The sequence below is a fragment of the Stegodyphus dumicola genome, chromosome 12, assembly GCF_044657685.1.
Source record: "Stegodyphus dumicola isolate Sdum_Otavi_A_Nest chromosome 12, ASM4465768v1".
NCBI lineage: Eukaryota > Metazoa > Arthropoda > Arachnida > Araneae > Eresidae > Stegodyphus > Stegodyphus dumicola.
In genome coordinates, this window is record NC_140779.1 from 14,219,995 (window position 1) to 14,241,125 (window position 21,131).

At 32.5% G+C, this 21,131-nt stretch overlaps 1 long non-coding RNA gene across 1 annotated transcript in view; it reads right to left on the reverse strand.

Moving 5' to 3' along the window:
- The window catches only part of LOC118181354 (uncharacterized), a 275,537-nt gene that overhangs the window by 127,858 nt on the left and 126,548 nt on the right, over nucleotides 1–21,131 (reverse strand). Inside the window, exon 3 of the long non-coding RNA XR_015044362.1 lies at nucleotides 1,028–1,142. This is a non-coding gene — a long non-coding RNA (uncharacterized LOC118181354). The remainder of the gene's footprint in view (nucleotides 1–1,027; nucleotides 1,143–21,131) is intronic.

A 21,131-nucleotide genomic window follows, 5' to 3' on the forward strand; every position in this document is an offset into this window, starting at 1 on the left:
CTTAAATCCCTCATAATTTTCGAATATGTGACTGTTGCAAGAATTGGGATATTTTATTTATTTTAAAAGAAATTACTTCCAACTTTTTATAGCTGACTACATAATATAGCTGCTTTGGAAACCAGTAACCATAAAGTTTGTGTTGTCACAAATATTTTTGTAATTTAATTCTCTTTGTGACAAAATATTTCGCCATGTTTCCACCTTGCGCGCATGATATTTTAAAAATGGCTAATGGTACGTACTTGAAATTTCATGGAATTCTTTAGATAGGCACTATTTTGTAAGTAAACCAAAAATTTGATGAATATTTTAGTATTAAAAAAATGTATGCACAAAAACATTACAGATTTTTTTAATAAAATACATTTTATAAACTCAACTCCAAATAAAATAAAAATTTAACACGACATTCTTAGAATTTTAGGTTCGCAGTAGTTTCCAAATGTTATAAAAGCTATATATTAAATATGGAATTAAATTATGAAACAGAATGTTTTAAACTGTGCGCGCAAGTTGGAAACATGACGAAAAATGTTGTCACAAAGCGGATTAAATTATAAAAATATCTGTGCCAACACAAACTTTCTGATTACTATTTCAGAAAGCAGCTATATTATGTAGTCAGCTGTAAAACGTTGGTAGTAATTGCTTTTAAAATAAGTAAGTTATCCCAATTCTTGCAACAGTCACCTATTCGAAATCTTATGGATTTTAAGGTGTATGAGTCCCCTTAAAGGGGAATTAGGGGATCCAATCACCCAATCCTGGTGGTGAAGAATCATCATCCACCACCTATTAGTTCGGGCGCCACTGTTAGGTTATTTTGAAGCAAAAGACATGAAAAATGAGCAATGCTCTCTCTCCGGGACGAAACTGGACCTCTCGAATACGCGTCGAGTGTGCTAATCGTCACACCACGAAGGCATGCAGAAAGGAGAGAGGAAATATCTTATCACTTGATTAAAATGAAAGAAGGGTTTTATTTTATTTCATAATAGTGTTTGCTTAAATGAAATAATGTTACCTCTGTTGGCAGGCTTGGTTCCCATCAAATTCTTAATTGAGTAAAGGAGGTAGACTCCAGGTGTGCAATTCAGGACGCAAACTTCGACAGCTCAAAGTCGAACTATTCTTTGATGCTGAAATAAATAAATAAATTAAATAAATAAATAAATTAAATAAATAAATAAATAAATAAATAAAGCACACGAATTTACTTTTAAGTCCTCCAAACTTTAATTGCGTTCTATTTCTTTACTTACAAATTGATCGTTCCAACATTCCCGAGACAATAATGATTTTCAGGACGAACATTTGCAGACATTGCGCCGCAAACCTTATTTATGTGGAACTCTGTGAACGACACGAAGCAGTCCATAATAAGGGGTTTCGCTTGTCTTCTTCACTTTGGTTTTTCCATCTCCAATATCAAAATGACCGAAAATGTCAAAAATATTCTAATTATGGAAATACCAAGATAAAAACGTGAAAACGAGTTTAAAAAATTCGTTAGTGACCTCTTAGAAAGGTTTAGTGGCACTTCCGCATTCCGGGTACATTGAAATCCCATTTCCGCGCAAAGAAATACTCATTAACGACTCGGTAATTATCAGTTTGTATAATTTAGTGGAACTTACCGCTAACCTTTCCTCATTGATTGCTCAATCAATATACTTCGATAATTAATTTGACTTTGACAATTAATATTTCTTTTGCAAAATTTCAAGCTGTCGGAATGTATATATATAATTACTTATAATAAAATAAATTTTTTCTTCATTGTACGAAGTAAAAGAAAACTTGTAATCGCCTAATATGTCGGCTACCATATTTCAAGGAAAATATCTATTTTGACCGTTTTCGAATGAAATTTAACTATGAGTGACATCCGTCCTTACGGAATAATAAAGGTCTCTTTTACCAAAACGTATTGAAAAATGCGTTTAAAATGGATTCAAAAGAGATTTTTCGTGACGTTCTATATAAGTACGTACATAATGTATGTATCTGGCATACGAGTAGCCTCACAACGTTGAAATTTTGTATGTTGGTCTGCTATATCATGTTTGGTTATAATCAGCCGCATCAAAGATGTGTGTGTGTATATATATACATGTGATGTATCAGCTTTTGTCCAGAATAAATAGATCGTTGAAGAAATACAGATGTAGTCATAGCTTAAATATAGATGTAGTCATAGCTTGATTTTTAAACTTATCAGACGATAAGTTTAAAAACAGGGTCTATTTATTATTATTCAGGAGAAATAGCAGTTACAAAATCAGATATCCGGAGTAAATAAAAAGAATTACTAATAACTTTTTGTATGAAGTTTACTACATCGCTGCATTAAAGAAAAAGCCCCGATATTCCTTTGCGAGTCCTTTTATAGCCTCTGGAAAGGCGGAGCTTCCAAGAAATGACGTCAGCCTCGTCAGCCAATTCAGTTCGCTTTAAATATTTCCAGAACATTCTATAACTGTACGTATAGAAAAAGCGGGAAAAACAACGTGACTACGGGGCTGTGGATTTAATTCCACGTACTTTCAAATAAGAGAACGTCGCCATTAAAAATGAAAAGAACATACAGTTAGAAATGTAAGTGTATTCTTGACTATGGAATTTTATTATTACAGATATATATATATATACACACACACAAATCTTATCACATATATACATATAATTTATATATATATGTGATGTACCAGCTTTTGTCCGGAATAAATGGAATGCTGAAGAATCATAAATGTAGTCGTAGCTTAAATAATCAGACGATAAGTTTAAAAAACAGGATAAATTATTTATTATTCAGGAGAAAATAGCAGTTACAAAAATCAGATATCCGGAGTAAATAAAAGAATTACTAATAACTTTTTGTATCAAGTTTACTGCATCGTGACATTTAAGAAAAAGCCCCGATATTCCTTTTGCGAGTCATTTTATAGCCTCTGGAAAGGCGGAGCTTCCAAGAAATGACGTCAGCCTCGTCAGCCAATCCAGTTCGCTTGAAATATTTCCAGAACATTCTAAAACTGTACTTGTAGAAAAAGGCAGGAAAAACAACTTGACTACGGGGCTGTGAATTTAATTCCACGTACTTTCAAATAAGAGAACGTCGCCATTAAAAAGGAAAAGAACATACAGTTAGAATTTTAAGATTATTCTTGACTATGGAATTTTATTATTACATATATATATATACGTATATAATTAACATTAAAGACATATAGTAAGAAATTTAGAACTATGTTTCACAAAGACCGATGGTTTACAAAATATTGAAATTCATAATTAATAAATTTCAACTAGTCGTATAAATGCAACAAAGAATTTAAAAAATGTTAAAACCAATACTTTTTAAACAAGGAAAACCCCATTTAAAAAAATTAATGAAATTTAAAGAAAAATAAACAAAAACAGACGAGGAATTTAATCAACTTCAATGCTATGCGCCAGGGGGGGGGAGGAACATTGAAATCAATTGAAATCTCTCTTCTACAAAAATCCTTATCGAGAATTAGCTGATGAACGATTTCAATGTATTTTAATTATAATAGTTCACCCGAAAATTCTGGCCGTTCCCCAAAGCAAGAAAAAAACAAATTAAATTCTAATTATAATAATTAGAATAACCTTAACTAAAGAGAATTCTATTTTATTAAAAGAATTGAAAACGAACGTAAAAAAAAACAAAATACTTCAGTAAAACATTTTTAAATAAAAATGTTTATTATTAGAAAATAGTATTTATATGTCATCTCCAAGGCTAAATTGTGCATTTTTTGCTTTAAAAATGATTGAATTATGTTGTTCTTATGCTCCGGTTAAGGTTTTTATGTCTTTACTTAATCTGCATGCAATAGCTGTAGAATTATCAACAATTTAAATGTTGCTTAAATGTGGCTAAGCCTAACGGAACAACCATATTTGTTTACATTTGAAAGTCTTAGTAGACTAGTGAATTAAGTCAGTTTGTACACCACCTTCAGTGTCTTTCTGCAGAAGCAAACTTTTGGTTTTGTGCACCGAAAAATCTGTCTTCTTACCCGCTGTTTGAATGGCTTGTTTTTGCATAGAAACTCCAATTTTAATTGCAAAAAATTTTTAACTGTTTTAACTGTATTTGGTGTTATATGGTTTTCTGTGTTTTATAATTTTTAATGATGTTTTGAGCTTTTGTGTATTTTTGCCTTGCCGCCATGCGACAACTGAATCAGTTGAACGCGAAATATATCACCAATGAAATTCGAGGATGGTGTGGTGTATTTAATTGTGGTAAAGCACACTAGGGCTATCTGCCTAAGGGGAAGGATGCCTTCGTGGAGGACTTTCTAAGGGAAACTGGCTCGTATACACGTTACACATGGGGAAAACCACGAAAACACCCATGCAGCCAGCCTGTTCGCGGGATTCGAACCTCGGACCGAACTACCAGTGTTCAGCGACTTTACCGCTCGGCCGCTGGTGGGCAAAATAAGTTTAAATGTAATGCAGCCACAAATGTGTATAATTTAATAGGCCGTAAAAAGGAAGTCACCTGGTATCCACATCAGATTTTTAATAACATATTTACGTCATGAATGTGTGAACGTGTATTTGTGTTAAAAATGATAAATACCTCAAGTAAGTCCGGCAACCACTTAAAATTTCTATTCACACTTTATCTAGTCTTCGAGCAGGCAGTAAAATGTTGTCGTGTTTAAAAATTATTAAAGGATTTACCTCTAATTTAATGGATTCCTTTCTTCATTGGAAAAAAAAAATACTTGTTTACTTTTGAAATCATGAGATTATTAGTTCCATGTGATCAAAGCAAATAATGATCACTACATAGTATAAAACAAAGTCGCTTTCTCTATCCCCCCCCTATATCCCTATGTATGCTTAAATCTCTAAAACTACGCAACGGATTTTGATGCGGTTTTTTTTTAATAGATAGAGTGATTGAAGAGGAAGGTTTATATGTATAATAGCATCCATTAAATAGTGGAGAAATAGTGTTATTTTTGAGGTTACTAATGTGATGTTGTAAATAATTACATTTTTTCCGCTTGCATTACAAACGCAGGCTGAACCCTACGAGATTTATCAAAATAATGTACTAAGTATTGTACACATTGGAAAGGTCTACAGATTTAAAAATTGCGGGACGTAGAGTTTGCGGCGGTACCATAGAGGTAGGAAAGGGAGGAGGGGCCATTCCGCGCTAGAAGTGAAGCACTGCTTTGAAGGTTGGGTCACCAGACGGGGTGTTCTTTGTTTACATTCAGAAGCTCGCTTGACAAGATTCTGATAGTATTTCGACACACGACAGTTCCATAGAAATCGAAAAAGGGACACTCTCGCATGAAAGAAACATTCATAGTGTGATGGATAATAGCAATTTGTATAGTTTACTGACATTTACGCAAAAATCACATCTTGGTTATTTTTTGGTAACTAACAACCGCGATTTTGATTACGAATTTGTTTTATAAAATTCTAAGCTATTGCACAACAAAAATATAGATTTTAAGAAAATTGGTAAAAGAGATCTGCCAAAATTTATTTTCTAGAAGATTTGAAAAGTTTGAAACTTGATGGCTAAATGTAAATATAAAATTATGTATGATAAAATATTTGTAATTAGGCACATAGGTCAGATTAAGTTTTTATTAAATAGAGTAACGCATGCAAGGGCTATCTGCCTAAAGAGAGAGATGCCATCGTGGAGGAATTTTGAAGAAAAACTGACCTTTGAGTGGGTATTAAAAATAATACTTATAATTTTCCTTCAAATTATACTCATATATATTTTTTATGTAAAACTTTCAGGTGTATGCTAAATTAGTGTAAATTACTTTACACGAAAAATATAGTGAATGCACAGAAATTAAAGATTTGCACATGCCGGAAATGATAAATAGGAAATATGTATGGGTATTTATGCATGTGCTTGCAAAAAGCATGTATCTGCCTTTGACAAAATACTTAAATATTCATTAAATTATTTATAAATGTATTTGAAATGAAGAATTTATTCACTTATAAACAACTGTGAAAGAACTGTGAAGCAATCTAATGATTAAATGTATCTAATTTATAATGATTATAAATGTTATCTAAATATATAATAACCTTAATATTGAATTGTAAACATAAATTGAAATCCTGTTGACAAATACGTTATAAAACTATTTAAGCAAGAATTGTTCGTATTGGAAAGCAATCTGTTAAAAGGTATTGTAAAGCAAATACTATGAGATGCGCATTTAAGAACGTAATAAAGAGTTTTGGAATATGTATTGTTGAAATGAAGGGTAAAAAAAAAAAAAAAAAAAAAAAAATCTGATAAGTATAATTAAAAGAATTATTCTCTTTACATTTTATAATAACTCAGTTACAAGTTTTAAATAATACTTAAAAAAAAAAAAAAAAAAAAAAAAAAAAAAAAAAAAAACTTATTTTATTCCCTTTCAGAAATGTTCAGAGAAAGTCAAATACTATTTAATACCTATTTAATTATTAGGAATTAGCGAAGTACTTATTTAAAGTATTTCGCTAATTCCTAATAATTCTCTAATTTAAAATGAACCGAATAGAGCATTAATTATAAATTGACTTACATTTTTCGATTTAAAAGAAGCCAAAAAATCATGTCATATTTAAGAAAGTATTTTAGGAAAAAGCTCTATAAATAGAAAAGAAATAATGCATAATTTTAATATTAAAAATACAATAAACTTTGATCTTAATTTTTGCACCTTAACCGAATAAAATCGAATTACCTTAATTTTTTTTTTCTAATGTAATTAACGAAAACTTGTGAAAATATTTCATTCAAATTAAACCATTCTGAGAAAACTGTCCTGTGAAAAATATAGCATTTAATTCCGTTCAGAATGAAATGTTGTTTAAAAATATGTTGTTTTCACATACTTAGGACTCTGAAGTGTTGTAGAAAAAGAAAATATGTACATTTATATGTATATTTGCGACGTAATTACAAAATATTTACACCCGAACGCGTCAAATCCCATAGAACTCAATGGTAAAAGACCCAATGTTTTGGTCAATGTTTTGGTAGGGATCGCCGGTGCTTCAGAGCAGGATACGGAGAAACTTGTTTAGGGCGACTCCATCTTACTTCCTACCTCCATGGGCGGTACCGGCCGGCCGGGGCGGCGGGAGCGTGCCTATAAATAGTTCGTCGGAGGCCGCGGTTCTCCCTATAGCACTTTGAATTTAGCAGCAATCGGACGCGTTTATTATCGGAGCTCTCTAGCGAGGAAAATAACAATATACTTAATAAAAACGTGCTTTTCAGGGCGACAACATATCAGTTAGGCAATCACTATACTACGCATTCACTAATGACAAGAAAGCTGTGAACGTTGTATATAAAGACATTCTGTAATATATTAATTGTTGTAAAAATAAAAGAAATAGGTAAAAATGTAAAAAGTAAATAAGTAAAAATGTAGTGTATGAATTTAGATATTCCAAAGATAGCAGGAAATCTTCATGGTATAGGGAAAGGGGAATTGTCTTACTCCAAATTTAACGCGTGCGGGCCACGGGCAGTAATGAATAAATCAAAACTACTGCATCGATTTTAATCATTTTTTCAGTGAGTGACATAGGCTATATATTTTATACCCGTGCGAAGCCGGAGCGGGTCGCTAGTCAATTATAATCTTCGACTAATTCAGAAGTCCAAGAACAAAAATCAGCGTTATATTTACAAAATTTTCACAGGACTAATTTCGATAGTTTTACCGAACCACCATCTTCAGCTGCAAAACCGCAAATGAACAAGATAGGAAATAATGATTAGATAAGATAAAAAAGCCTGGACAAGAATAAGCAAGTGGCGCCATCTGTTGGCGAAACCAGAACTAAAACATAATTTCTCTAAAAGACGAAGGCAAATTTGGATTGGAATTAGGATCGTTAACTAGAACAGAAAGATTTTTATGAATGTGAAATGCCTCTAGAAAATCCAGTTCTCCAATGGAAGATGTTTTCTGAATAATTTTGGCAGCAGAAAAATTGAAAGTGTGATTTTCGGACCAACAATGTTGAGCAACAGAAGACTTCTGTGTTTCCTTTTTTCTAACATATGCCTCATGTTCTTTGACGCGAAATTTTAAGGCTCTCTTAGTTTGGCCAATGTAAATTCAAGGACCCCATTCCGGATATGAATACTTACTATACCCATTCCGGATACTCAAGGACCCCATTCCGGATATGAATTCCTGGGGTGTTTATAGGATTCCTTGGCCAAACTAAGAGAGCCTTAAAATTTCGCGTCAAAGAACATGAGGCATATGTTAGAAAAAAGGAAACACAGAAGTCTTCTGTTGCTCAACATTGTTGGTCCGAAAATCACACTTTCAATTTTTCTGCTGCCAAAATTATTCAAAAAACATCTTCCATTGGAGAACTGGATTTTCTAGAGGCATTTCACATTCATAAAAATCTTTCTGTTCTAGTTAACGATCCTAATTCCAATCCAAATTTGCCTTCGTCTTTTAGAGAAATTATGTTTTAGTTCTGGTTTCGCCAACAGATGGCGCCACTTGCTTATTCTTGTCCAGGCTTTTTTATCTTATCTAATCATTATTTCCTATCTTGTTCATTTGCGGTTTTGCAGCTGAAGATGGTGGTTCGGTAAAACCATCGAAACTAGTCCTGTGAAAATTTTGTAAATATAACGCTGATTTTTGTTGTTTGACTTCTGAATTAGTATTTATTCGGCGTGTTATTGTGTCTTAATTATAATCTTCAATTTTTGATTGCATATTATTAATTATATTCCAGTTTCGAGAAAAATTGCATAATTTTAGGCACATCTTAACATTGTCCGTTACCTGTAAGTTAACTATGATACCTTTGATCTTCTTATCCGCCTTATAACTTTTTTTTTTCCGCTAGTAAAACGCAGTCAGTTTGGCAGTCGTTGTTATTCTGAACCTTCTTTAAAAGTTTTCTGTATTTTAGACGAGGTCTTTGCATACATTTGCTTGAGTTCGGTGATTCTGCTCTTTCTACAACAGTGGCCCCCGAGCGGTAACGTCGCTGAACACTGGTAGTTCGGTCCGAGGTTCGAATCCCGCGAACGGGTTGGCTGCATGGGTGTTTTCGTGGTTTTCTCCATGTGTAACGTGTATACGAGACAGTTTCCCTTAAAAAGACCTCCACGAAGGCATCCCTCCCTTAAGGGGACTCATACACCTTAAAACTAGCAAGACCTGCGAACATGTGACTGTTGCAAGAATAGGGATAACTTATTTATTTTAAAAGCAATTACTTCCAACTTTTTACAGCTGGCTACATAATATAGCTGCTTTCTGAAATAGTAATCAGAAAGTTTGTGTTGCCAAAAATATTTTAATAATTTAATCCGCTTTGTGACAAAATTTTTCGTCATGTTTCCACCTTGCGCGCACAGTTTAAAACATTCTGTTGCATAATTTACTTCTATATTTAATATATAACATTTATAACATTTGGAAACTACCGTGAACCTAAAATTCTAAAAAATTTATGTTAAATTTTTATTTTATTTTGAGTTGAGATTATAAAATGTATTTTGTTAAAAAAAAAAAATCTGTAATGTTTTCGTCCATAAATTTTTTTAATATTAAAATATTCATCAGATTTTTTGTTTAGTTAGAAAATAGTGCCCATATAAAGAATTCCATCTAATTTCAAGGATGTACCATTAGCCATTTTTAAAATATCATGCGCCCAAGGTGGAAACATGGCGAAATATTTTGTCACAAAGAAGATTAAATTACAAAAATATTTGTGGCAACACAAACTTTCTCGTTACTAGTTTCAAAAGCAGCTATATTACGTAGTCAGCTGTAAAAAGTTGGAAGTAATTGCTTTTAAAATAAATAAAATATCCCAATTCTTGCAACAGTTGCATATTCGAAGATCATAAGGGGTTTAAGGTGTATGAGCCCCCTTAAGGCACATAGCCCTCGAGTGCTTTGCCGTAGTCTAATAAACCAAACCAAACCAAACCAAACTTTCTACAACAGTTTCTGCTCTATGCTTCTTCTGCTACAGTTTTACGTTTTCATGGGACCATTTCCGAAATATTCGAAATTATTCTTAGAATCATGCAGTCAGATGGCGAGGCTTCTTCCAAACGCAAGACAGAAACTTAAAAGTATCCAAAACAAACATCCAATCCTAAAGGAATGGTTTTCTTAAACCCGGATCACTCACTCGTCGGAGATATAATTTCAGGGTAAACTGAGCGAAGACCAACAATTGCTTTGTAGAAACATTAGGTTAATTGGAAAAGTCGGAGAGATGAAAAAATAGCAACCGCCTTCGCCTGGAATCGAACCACGGACCTCTGGAATACTGGCTCAGCGTGCAGAACCACTACACCACGAAAGCACTCACACGGGAGAAATACTTTATATACTCCCCTTTCAAAGGACGACTGGGGTTTTTAGGGGACCCAATCGCCAAATTCTGGGTGTGGAGAGTCATCATCTACAACTCTTTTAGTTCGAGCGCCACTTGTAGAGTCATTAGATTAATTGGAAGCAGGCAAAATGAAAAATATGCAACCGCCTTCGCCCGGTATCGAACCACTGACCTCTGAAATACCGGCTCAGTGTGCTGACCACTACACCACGAAGGCACGCTAGGGAAGCGGGAGAAATACTTTATAGCTTAACGCTTTTAGTGTTCTTGTCTTCTTTGTGAAAGACGTAGACATTGAAAAATTGACTGGATTCGGAAGTTCCATTTAAAAAAATTTTTGAAAATACAAAATATTATCATTTTTCCAAAATTCTTTTTGTAAAAGCAGTCGCAAGGACGAAAGTTTAACGTGTCCAAAAATGAAACAAAAATAAACGGTACATTTTTAAAAATAAACTTTTTTCGAAAAAATCCCTTTGAAAAGGTGTTAATCTCACTTTGTTCAATAAATTCGTATTGAATCGATTTATTGAAACACGAAATTTATTTTAAGTTCGTAAAATAGCGAAGTGCCTACGTTTCATGACGATGTGAAAATGGAGTGTGTAGAGTAAAATCTCGCTTTTCCTATAGCCCATTCTGTCTCAAAATGACGCGATTTCGTCACAAAACATAAAATAAAAAAAATTCGAATTCGAATTTCGAAAAAATCGCTTCGAGATGCACTGGCTCTTGTCTAGATGCACCTATGTACCGAATTTCGTAACCGCGGATCTATTAGCTTACGCGCAGCGCGAACAAAAGACACACACACATACAGACAGAGACTCTTTGTTTTATTATATGTAGAGATATGGACAATCCTTTTACTCCAGTATCAGGTGCTGATGTCAATGCGAAGAATCAAGACATGGAACGCAATAACACACATAATAACGGTGATACGGTCCATTAATATATTATCAATATTCCAGACTATTTGTATGTGCCCAACGTTGTTATGCATTGTCCACAACTGAGGTCGGCGGGATATCCTAGATTTCTTCATATTCTCGGCAGATTTGCATATGACATTTGTTATAGAGCAGGCATCTTCAACTCATTGTCTCTAGTGAGCCGAATAGTCATCAGTGTACAGACAGCAAAGGAAAAGAAAAGCTATTTGCATACTTAATGATATATTTAAAAAGTGAGGATCTGCATAAAATATTACCTGATATTATTGTTCTTTAAAAGATAGCAGGGACACAGAGATGAATATGTATTGTTTCTTTTCCTATATGTGGTATCTTTTTTCTGCAAACAGCTTTTGGCACCGACTTGCTGGCCGAAGGAGCAGTTTTGCTTGTTTGAGTTTTTCGTTTACAATTTGGTGATTGGTCAAGAGGCATCTGCATTAAGCGTTACGTAAGATCGCATGATTACTTTGAATGACGCAGTTTAGACTCATGGAGCTATTTTTAGGGCAGAGAGATGAAGTTCCCAAACGAAATAAATAAATAAATAAATAAAAGAGGTTATAGTGAATTAAATTGAGAAGTTTGCTTTTATATTTTTTATCTTACACACACACACACACACACACATATATATATATAATTTAAGAAAGGAGAGCAAACAAAAAAAGACCTTTGTGGTCAAGAATTTTGCGCATTGAGCTGCAAAAATTAGAAAACAAGGTAAAAAGCATATTCTTCATGCTTTGCTTTAAAGCAAATGTGATACTGTGGTTCCGGTGACTAATTTAAACACTAAGTTAAAATCAATTGCAATTAAAAGTGTAAATATAAATTAAATTAACATAAGAATACTTACAAATAAAGTGCGAATTTAAAACTCAAATCAAATTGGAAGTAAAATGTTGACTAAAGTTAAAACTATCCTAAAACATTTGAATAGAAATACAAAGGTAATTTAAGACATAAGCAAAAATACAAAGCGGTAAATGGTAAATTAGCCTAATTCGAATCTCATTATGGACTCTTCAGGGGAAATGCACAATGGTCTTCGAATCCAGCTAATTCCACATCGCGTTTCGTCAAAACAGAAGAATCGAGACTGTACACGAAACATTTTGATTATTTAACCGATAAAATAACCTAGATAAAAACTTAAGTCTCAATTTCTCTGTTATATGTATATGCGCGTGTATATATATATATATATATGTATATATTTCGCTCCTGCTCTCCAGAAACACAGGACATATAGCGTTGCATATAGGAGAGCGCATTTACCTCTTTGCCTCAGGTGAAAAGATATGTAGGCATGGCTCTAAAGGCAAACACCCATTTTATGTTAGCAGTTATTTAATCCTTAAACCTAAACATGAAATGTAAACTTATTATTTGATTCCTAAATCAATAAGCCGATTAGATCAGCGATTCTCAATAGGCGGTGCGCGTACCACTGGTGGTACGCCAAAATAGGTGGTACAAAAAGAAACAAAGTATTTTTAACTAATAAATTCAAAAATCTCGTGAAAGAAAAGAACAATTGATATAAATTTCCTATGATCGAACTCTTAACTGATGGTTTCAAAAAATACACACTTGTTAACATTTGGCTGAACCCCCAAAAAAGAATTTAAAGGCGTTTCAAATAAAGCTTTTAAATTGTTATTGCCTTTTTTGCTCAACCTATTTGTATTAGTAAACAAGGATTTTCTTCCACATTTTATTTGAAAAATAAGCATAGAACGAAACTAAAAATGGATTCTAATTTACGGTTAAAACTTAGTTAAACTGTAGAGATATTAGGTACTTTTTTTTTGGAAACAGGAAAGATGAAAAACGAGCTACGTCATCGCCGGGAATCGAACCATGGACCTCTGGAATACGCGCCCAGCGTGCAGACCACCACACTGCGAAGGCATGCCGAGAAGGCGGGAGAAATACCTTATGAAACAGGACCAGACATAAAGAAATTGATCTCTCTTAAATAGACCCAAATTTCAGTTTAAATTTCAGAATTAAAATGTTATAACTTAAATTTTAATAATTAAAATGGTAACCAATTTTTAATTTAATATTTTTATGTGTGCATATTTAAAACAAATAGCCAATAGATTGTGTAAATGGCAATATATATGTAAGATATAACAAAATATGATAGCTACTTTAAAAAATAACAGGCGAACTCAGAATTAACGATTCTAGATTTGGTGCTCTGCCCCTAAATTAATCTGTTCTCCCAAATTTGAGAGCATTCCAAATTACATAATGCTACTTGAAAAAGGTAACTAAAACTAATATTGACCAATCACAGCTTAAAATACTGCACCTGCGTAGTATAATTACTGCACCTACGTAGTATAAATACGGCTTTGCGAGGAACTAGTACGTCCCTTTTTCTTCCCGATTTCTGCTATGCAAACAACTCTGCGCCGCTTATGCTTTCCTGCCTGAAATGACGTAGCATCCCTCTATCTGTGTATATAAGAAGTTATTGTATTCAAATAGGATTGAAAAGTAAATTTGTTTGCCAAAGAGATGATTTGAGATGTGTACAAATAACGATGGTGGTTCTTCAATTCAGTTTTGTTATCTGCTTCTTCAAGCCTTCACCCTCAGACATTACCGTCTTCTCACTCATGTCTACAGCCAGAAGTAAGCCAGAAGTGTCGGATTCCTCATTCTACGCATTTAAATTACGACACACACACATATATATACCTATATATGTGATGTACCAGCTTTTGACCGGAATAAATAGATTGGTGAAGAAATATAGATGTAGTCGTAGCTTAAATTATCAGACGATAAGTTTAAAAAACAAGGATCCATTTATTATTGGTCAGGAGAAATAGCAGTTACAAAAATCATATTTCCGGAATAAATAAAAAAGAATTACTAATAACTTTTTTGTATGAAGTTTACTGCATTGTTACATTAAAGAAAAGACCCCGATATTCCTTTGCGAGTCTTTTTATAGCCTCTGGAAAAGCGGAGCTTCCAAGAAATGATGTCAGCCTCGTCAGCCATTCCAGTTCACTTTAAATATCTCCAGAACATTCTATAACTGTACGTGCAGAAAAGGCAGGAAAAACAAGTTGACTACGGGGCTGTGGATTTAATTTCACGTAAATAATAGACCGCCGCCATTAAAAATGAAAAGAACATACAGTTAGAATTTTAAGTGTATTTTTAAATATGGAATTTTATTATTAGATATATATATATATATGTATATAATTTTTGTATTGAGAAATTAAAGAATAATCATTGCAAAATGCAGTGGTGGTACTAAAGTTTTTTAATTTTTGTTTAGATGGTACACGTTAGTCAAAAGTTTCAAAACCGCTGAATTAGATGATGAATTATGAAGACTTATATTTTTACAATAACTTTATTTTTAGTCCAAAAGGATTTTGCCCTGAGGGACTAAAAATAAACTGTTTTCGTTTTGCGATTTCGCGTCGAATCACTCTGAATGTCCGTTTCACTTTTCAAACTGTTGCCACCGAATTTTATCGCCTGTATTATATTTGAAGAAATTAAATAATGAAGAATCTGCTTAAATGTATGTATGTTTCTCGCATTGTGATAAAACAAGGGTATCCATCGAATTGTGAATGACGTACTCCTACTGCGAATATAGGCATGTGGAAGCTCAAATTTGAAATTTGGAATTTGTTTTATTATCGATTTCATATTTTGTAAAACTTAACGAATTTTTGATTAACAAATTCAAGGATTTCAAAGCGAGCAATGACAACGTTGTACAGAAAAAAAGAAAAAAAAAAAATTATCTGCAGCGCGCGAGACTGTGTATCGGAAATTCTAAACATATGCTCATTTAAAAATTATTTTACGATATTGCTCCTGAACTGAATTTTATGGTTTAAGCGCGAAGAACATGATATTTAATAAATAAAGGTAACACACAAAATGTTAAAAAAACGCCCTTTTGGACGTAATTTAAAATCTGAAACCTTTCAGAATTTTTTTTTTTTTCCCTAAATAAGTGAGAAGAAATTGTCAAACACCAAGCGCGAAAAAAAAAAAAAAAATCGTTTTTTCACCAGTGGGTGCTAGTGCTCCTATTTTACTTCCCTCATGCCTTCCCATAGCGTTTCAGAGTTAAGCTGAACTCCAATTAAAGCTCAGTTGAGGAGGGCTTCAGGCGTGTCTCTTTTCTCACGCTCCTTCGCGATGCCCCTCCGCCAAGTACGACGTAATATGTGTAAGAGAAATAAAGGAAGACGGATTTCTAGCTCATTTATAACGTGTGCACATTGCATTAAGAGGTGCGGGTGTGTATGAGTTCGCAGTTCGAGGTTCAAGAGAAATAATTAATATTAGCTTCTTTCTTAGTTGCAGAGATAGTTCATGGGATCTTGTGCCGCAGCCCGCCCTTCTTTAAACAAATAGCGATAGAAAAAAGTACGTGGAGAAGCTCTATCTAAAAAGAAAAAAAGTAAGTTCCATGTGTGATGAACCATTTTAAATCATTGCAGTTCATCCCAAAATCCTGAGAGCCTCCTCGAAATAGCAGCGCTCCGCCTCATAATATATGGAAAAAAATCTGAAATGTTTCAGATTTTAAATTACGTCCAAAGGGGCGTTTTTTAACATTTTGTGTGTTACCTTTCTTTATTAAATATCATGTTCCTCGCACTTAAACCATAAGATCCAGTGCAACAGCAATATCGCAAAATAGTTTTAAAACGAGCCTATCTTTAGAATTTCCGATACAGAGACTCACGCGCTGGAGATAAAAATGTTTTTTCTGCACAACGTTTCCATTGCTCGCTTTGAAATCCTTGAGTTTGTTAATCAAAAATTCGTCAAAGTTTTAAAAAATAGGAAATCGATCATAAAACAAATTTCAAATTTCAAATTTGGTCTTCCACATGCTCATATTCGTTGGAGGATTACGTTATTCAAAATTCGATGACTCTATGTACCGTTGTTTTATCACAATACGAGAAATATACATACATTTATGCAGATTTTTCATTTTTTAATTTCTTCAAATATAATGCAGGACTCTAACATTTTGTGGCAACAGTTTGAAAAGTGAACCGACATTTATCCGTCCGACGCAAAATGCCAAAACGAAACTAATAGTCCTTCGGGATTCAAATCCCTTTGGACTAAAAAAAAAATTAAAGAAAATTTTTTTAGCCTAATGAAGCATAAAGTAACCTATATATTTACAATATATTATTGAATAAATTATTGAATATGGAAGAATCGAAGATCCACTAGAACTAGAGAATTCAAGTAATATTTAAACAAAGAACGAGGAAAAGAATTGTTAGAATTTACTGATTGCAGAACAAAAGAAACTAATAATACAAAGTGGGAAAAAGACGCTTACAACTGTTGCTTGTTTGGCACAACTGACCGAAAAAAATGGCGATCGAATTGACTTATTCTATTTCCCGTCGATAGCTATATATCACAATAAAATAACACACACAAACTTTTAATACATTTATTTTCCATAGCGACACTCTGGCGCTAGGTTTCTTCCTTACAGCTGTAATACTTCTTTGGCGAAATGAAGCAACTCCAATGATAGAGCACAGCAATAACTTTTATTTAACACTAAAAAAAATGGCGACATACAAATAAGAAGAGAAAACATATTCTAACATTTAAAAATAAATTACATTCTTCGTTCGAGAGTCGCACGAGGCACTCGAGTCTGGTTTCAAATATTGCCATTCACAAATACCTTAATGTTCATCTATTTAAATTATTTAAACTACAAGATTTTAATATTATTTAAATCTGTTACAACCTCTCCCCCAACGAAGAAACTTTTACCGAAGGGAAAAGTTCTGTAAATTTCGAAAGTTTATAAGCTCGGCTTTGCTCAATTGCTTAAAGAGAAAAGATAACTTCTCTCATAAGTTTCCAAATTTTCAGGCCGAAAATTTTAAGTTTTAAACAAATATTTTTACACCACATTTAAATAGGAAGAAAATGGATAGTGTTCAAAATTAGTCTTCTTTTTTTTTTTTTTTTTTTTTTTTTTTTTTTTTTTTCTTGACGGCGCCTAGATCTCTTCCATGGTGGACCAGTTCCTCCTGCTATAATTCACAGCAAAGCGTTTCCTCAGTTCATCTGTGCCTTTCGAATAATATTCATTTGTCATTTGCTTTCGACAATTGTTTTCTTCGTCTATTAGTAGCGGCTTTGATATTAAATCAAAAGCCGAAAGATGATGATAACGCTGCATTGCAAAATGATTCTCAATATTAATTTCTTTATCGTTTTCAAATTTTCGTGAACATCTTCCACGTTTAATTCTGGTATTTTAACTTCTTCATCAAATACATCTCTGGATGCTTTATTTTCTTCCTTCATCGGTTCCAAGATCTGCTCTTCAGCTATTTTTTTTTTCCTTTGAGCTCTAGTAGAAATGGCATTAAAATGGTATCACTAAGTTTACGTTCAAGTGATAAACTAATAAAATAAGGCAGTTCAGTGTTAACAGGAAGTAATAACCTGATATAACTAATATTACGTTCAGTGATGAACTAATAAAATAAGGCAATTCAATATCAACAGGAAGTAATAACCTGGTATCACTAATATTATGTTCAGTGATGAACTAATAAAATAAGACAATTCAATATCAACAGGAAGTTAAGTTCAGTGATGAACTAATAAAATAAAGCAATTCAATATTAATAGTATCGCTAATATTATGTTCTGTAATAATCTGGTAATAATGTATATAAGTAATAATCTGGTATCGCTAATATTATGTTCAGTGATGAACTAATGAAATAAAAATACGCACGATTATTCAATCTTGGTCGGTGCCTCCAAAATAATTAAGACTGTAATACTTCTTTGGCGAAATGAAGCAACTCCAATGATGGAGCAGAGGGATAACTTTTATTTAACACTCAAAAAATGGCGACATACAAACAAGAAGAGAAAACATATTCTAACATTTAAAAAATAAATTACATTCTTCGTGCGAGAGTCGCACGTGGCACTCGAGTCTGGTTTCAAATATTGCCATTCACAAATACCTTAATGTTCATCTATTTAAATTATTTAAACTACAAGATTTTAATATTATTTAAATCTGTTACACAGCGTAACATATAAATCGCAACTTCGAATATACAACAAAATTCAAGTTTCTCACAGCATATATTTCAGCGCCAATTCTGGTGGCGCATGCGCTATTAGGCAAGATTCTCCACTGTCGCCAAAGTACGTATTTCTCAGCTAATACAAAACATCGATGGTAAATTTTAAATCTCCGAAAGTTGAATTTGCAGTAAGAATTTTTTTATTTTAATTTTAAATTGGGAAGCATTAAAGTAATGAAAGGGAAAAAAATTGTTAGAAAAGAATAAAATTTTCACGACATGGACTTATTATGACCACTTAGAGAATAAAGTACGCTCTCAGTTAATAAAAGTATAGCCAAGAGAAAAGTGTATACATATTTACAAAATAAAAATACAAATCTTTTTAAGTCATCCTTCTTTATCCTTCTCTTATTTGAACTTTCATATAAAAAAATTCATAAACTTGAAAAACTTTATAGACAGTAAGCCACGGCAGCTTTTTTAAATTGACTGTTTAGTTAATTGGAATTTCATCTTCTAGTAAAATTTTTGTAAGAAGAAGAATTTCTTACTGTGCTGTTGTTCAATTTCGGTGCATCCTTTTTTTAATACGGGCAATTTGATTAAAAACCATATTTGCAATAACTTTTTTAGAGATGCTGGTATTTTAATTTACAGTGTCTCACAAAAGTTATGGGACACTTGTGCTTTACAAAAGGAAACTGTAATAAAATAAATTAAAAAACATTAAAAAATTTTTTGTGGGTGTGTTTCATACTTAAATTTAGTAACAATTATTACATAACATACATTTTCTCAAAATATTTAAATAGTAATTTAATAAAAATACAATTGTTTAAAACGGAGCAAAAAATAGCTCACGTAAGTGATGGGACAAAATTATATACTACTACGTACTACAATAAAAATATTTTTTGGAGTTTTTATTTTTACTCAAAAGCAACTGGCAATAATTTATAAAATCGTCTGCAGTATTTCTCTCCAGTTTGTTTTGGAATTTTTGTGTTTTTTAGCTCTGTGCAGCCATGAATGCTAAACGAAAAGAAACTTTGCCTGAAATTCGAAAATTAGTTATTAATTTGCATATTGAACGTGGAAAATCTATTAGAGAAACTTCTGAAACAGTTAATTTGAGTCTTTGAACAGTTTTCAATATCATTAAACGATATAAAAAGAATCATATGATTCAGGATAAAAGAAGACCTGACCGACCATCAAAGCTATCCAATGGAATAAAGCAAGTTATCGTTCGAAATATTAAAAAAAATCCAAGAATGAGTGCTCCTAAAGTTGCTGCTGATTTACAAGCATTATATGGAGTAATTGTTAATTTTGAGACTATTAGAAGAGTAATTCGATCTGCTGGATATCACGGTAGAGCAGCCGGGAAAAAATTCTTCGTTTGTGAAAAGAATAGAAAATTCAGACTGGATATCACAAATTACAACATAAATAAGAATTCTGATTACTGGAATGAAGTTATATTTGCTGATGAGAGTAAATTTAATATATTTGGTTCTGACGGTAGGATCTTGGTGTGGAGAAAACCCAGGGAAGAATTTCGCAAACAGAACTTGGTGCCAACAGTAAAACAAGGTGGAGGAGGAGTTATGGTATGGGGGTGTATGTCGTCCGCTGGAGTTGGTAATCTTGTTTTTATTGACAGTATAATGGATCAGTACAAGTATATTGACATTTTAAATCAAAATTTGAAATCTTTAGCACGAAAATTGATCCTTCATAACGATTTTAAATTCTACCAGGACAATAACTCCAAGCACACTCCTTTGAACGTTAGACTCTGGCTGCTGTATAACTGTCTTGAAATAATAAAAACACCACCACAATCCCCAGACTTAAATACCATAGGAATATTTGGCAAGAATTGGAATCAAGAATTCGCAAACACACCATTTCTTCAAAATAACAATTAAAATCGTGCTTCTAGAAGAATGGAGTAAAATCACTCCAGAAATCACAAAAAAAATTAGTCGAATCCATCCCAAGAAGATTAAATCATGTTTTAAAAGTAAAAGGAAATCCAACAAAATATTAAAACCTTTTAAAAAGTAAAATTTTTGGATAAATATTTGATGGAAAAGTAAGTGTCCCATCACTTATGTGAGCCATTTTTTGCTCCGTTCTAAAAAAATTTTTTTATTAAATTAATATTTTAATATTTTGAGAAAATGTATATTATGTAATAATTGTTACTAAATTAAAGTATGAAACACACCTACAAAAATTTTACATGTTCTTTTAATTTATTTTATTACAGTTTCCCTTTGTAAAGCACAAGTGTCCCATCACTTTTGTGAGACACTGTATATCATCTGCAATGTCTCACAAAAATGATCGGCCACCAATTTTTTATTTTTTAAGCAACAGGAGAAAAGCTTTGAAATAAAATAATAAAGAATATTTTACCTTTGAATACACATTTTCTTAGCTTCCTCTTTGCGTTAAATAAATATTAAAAAAAAAAAAAAATCTGAAATGTTTCAGATTTTAAATTACGTCCAAAGGGGCGTTTTTTAACGTTTCGTGTGTTACCTTTATTTATTAAAGATCATGTTCTTCGCACTTAAACCATAAAATTCAATTCAACAGCAATATCGCAAAATAATTT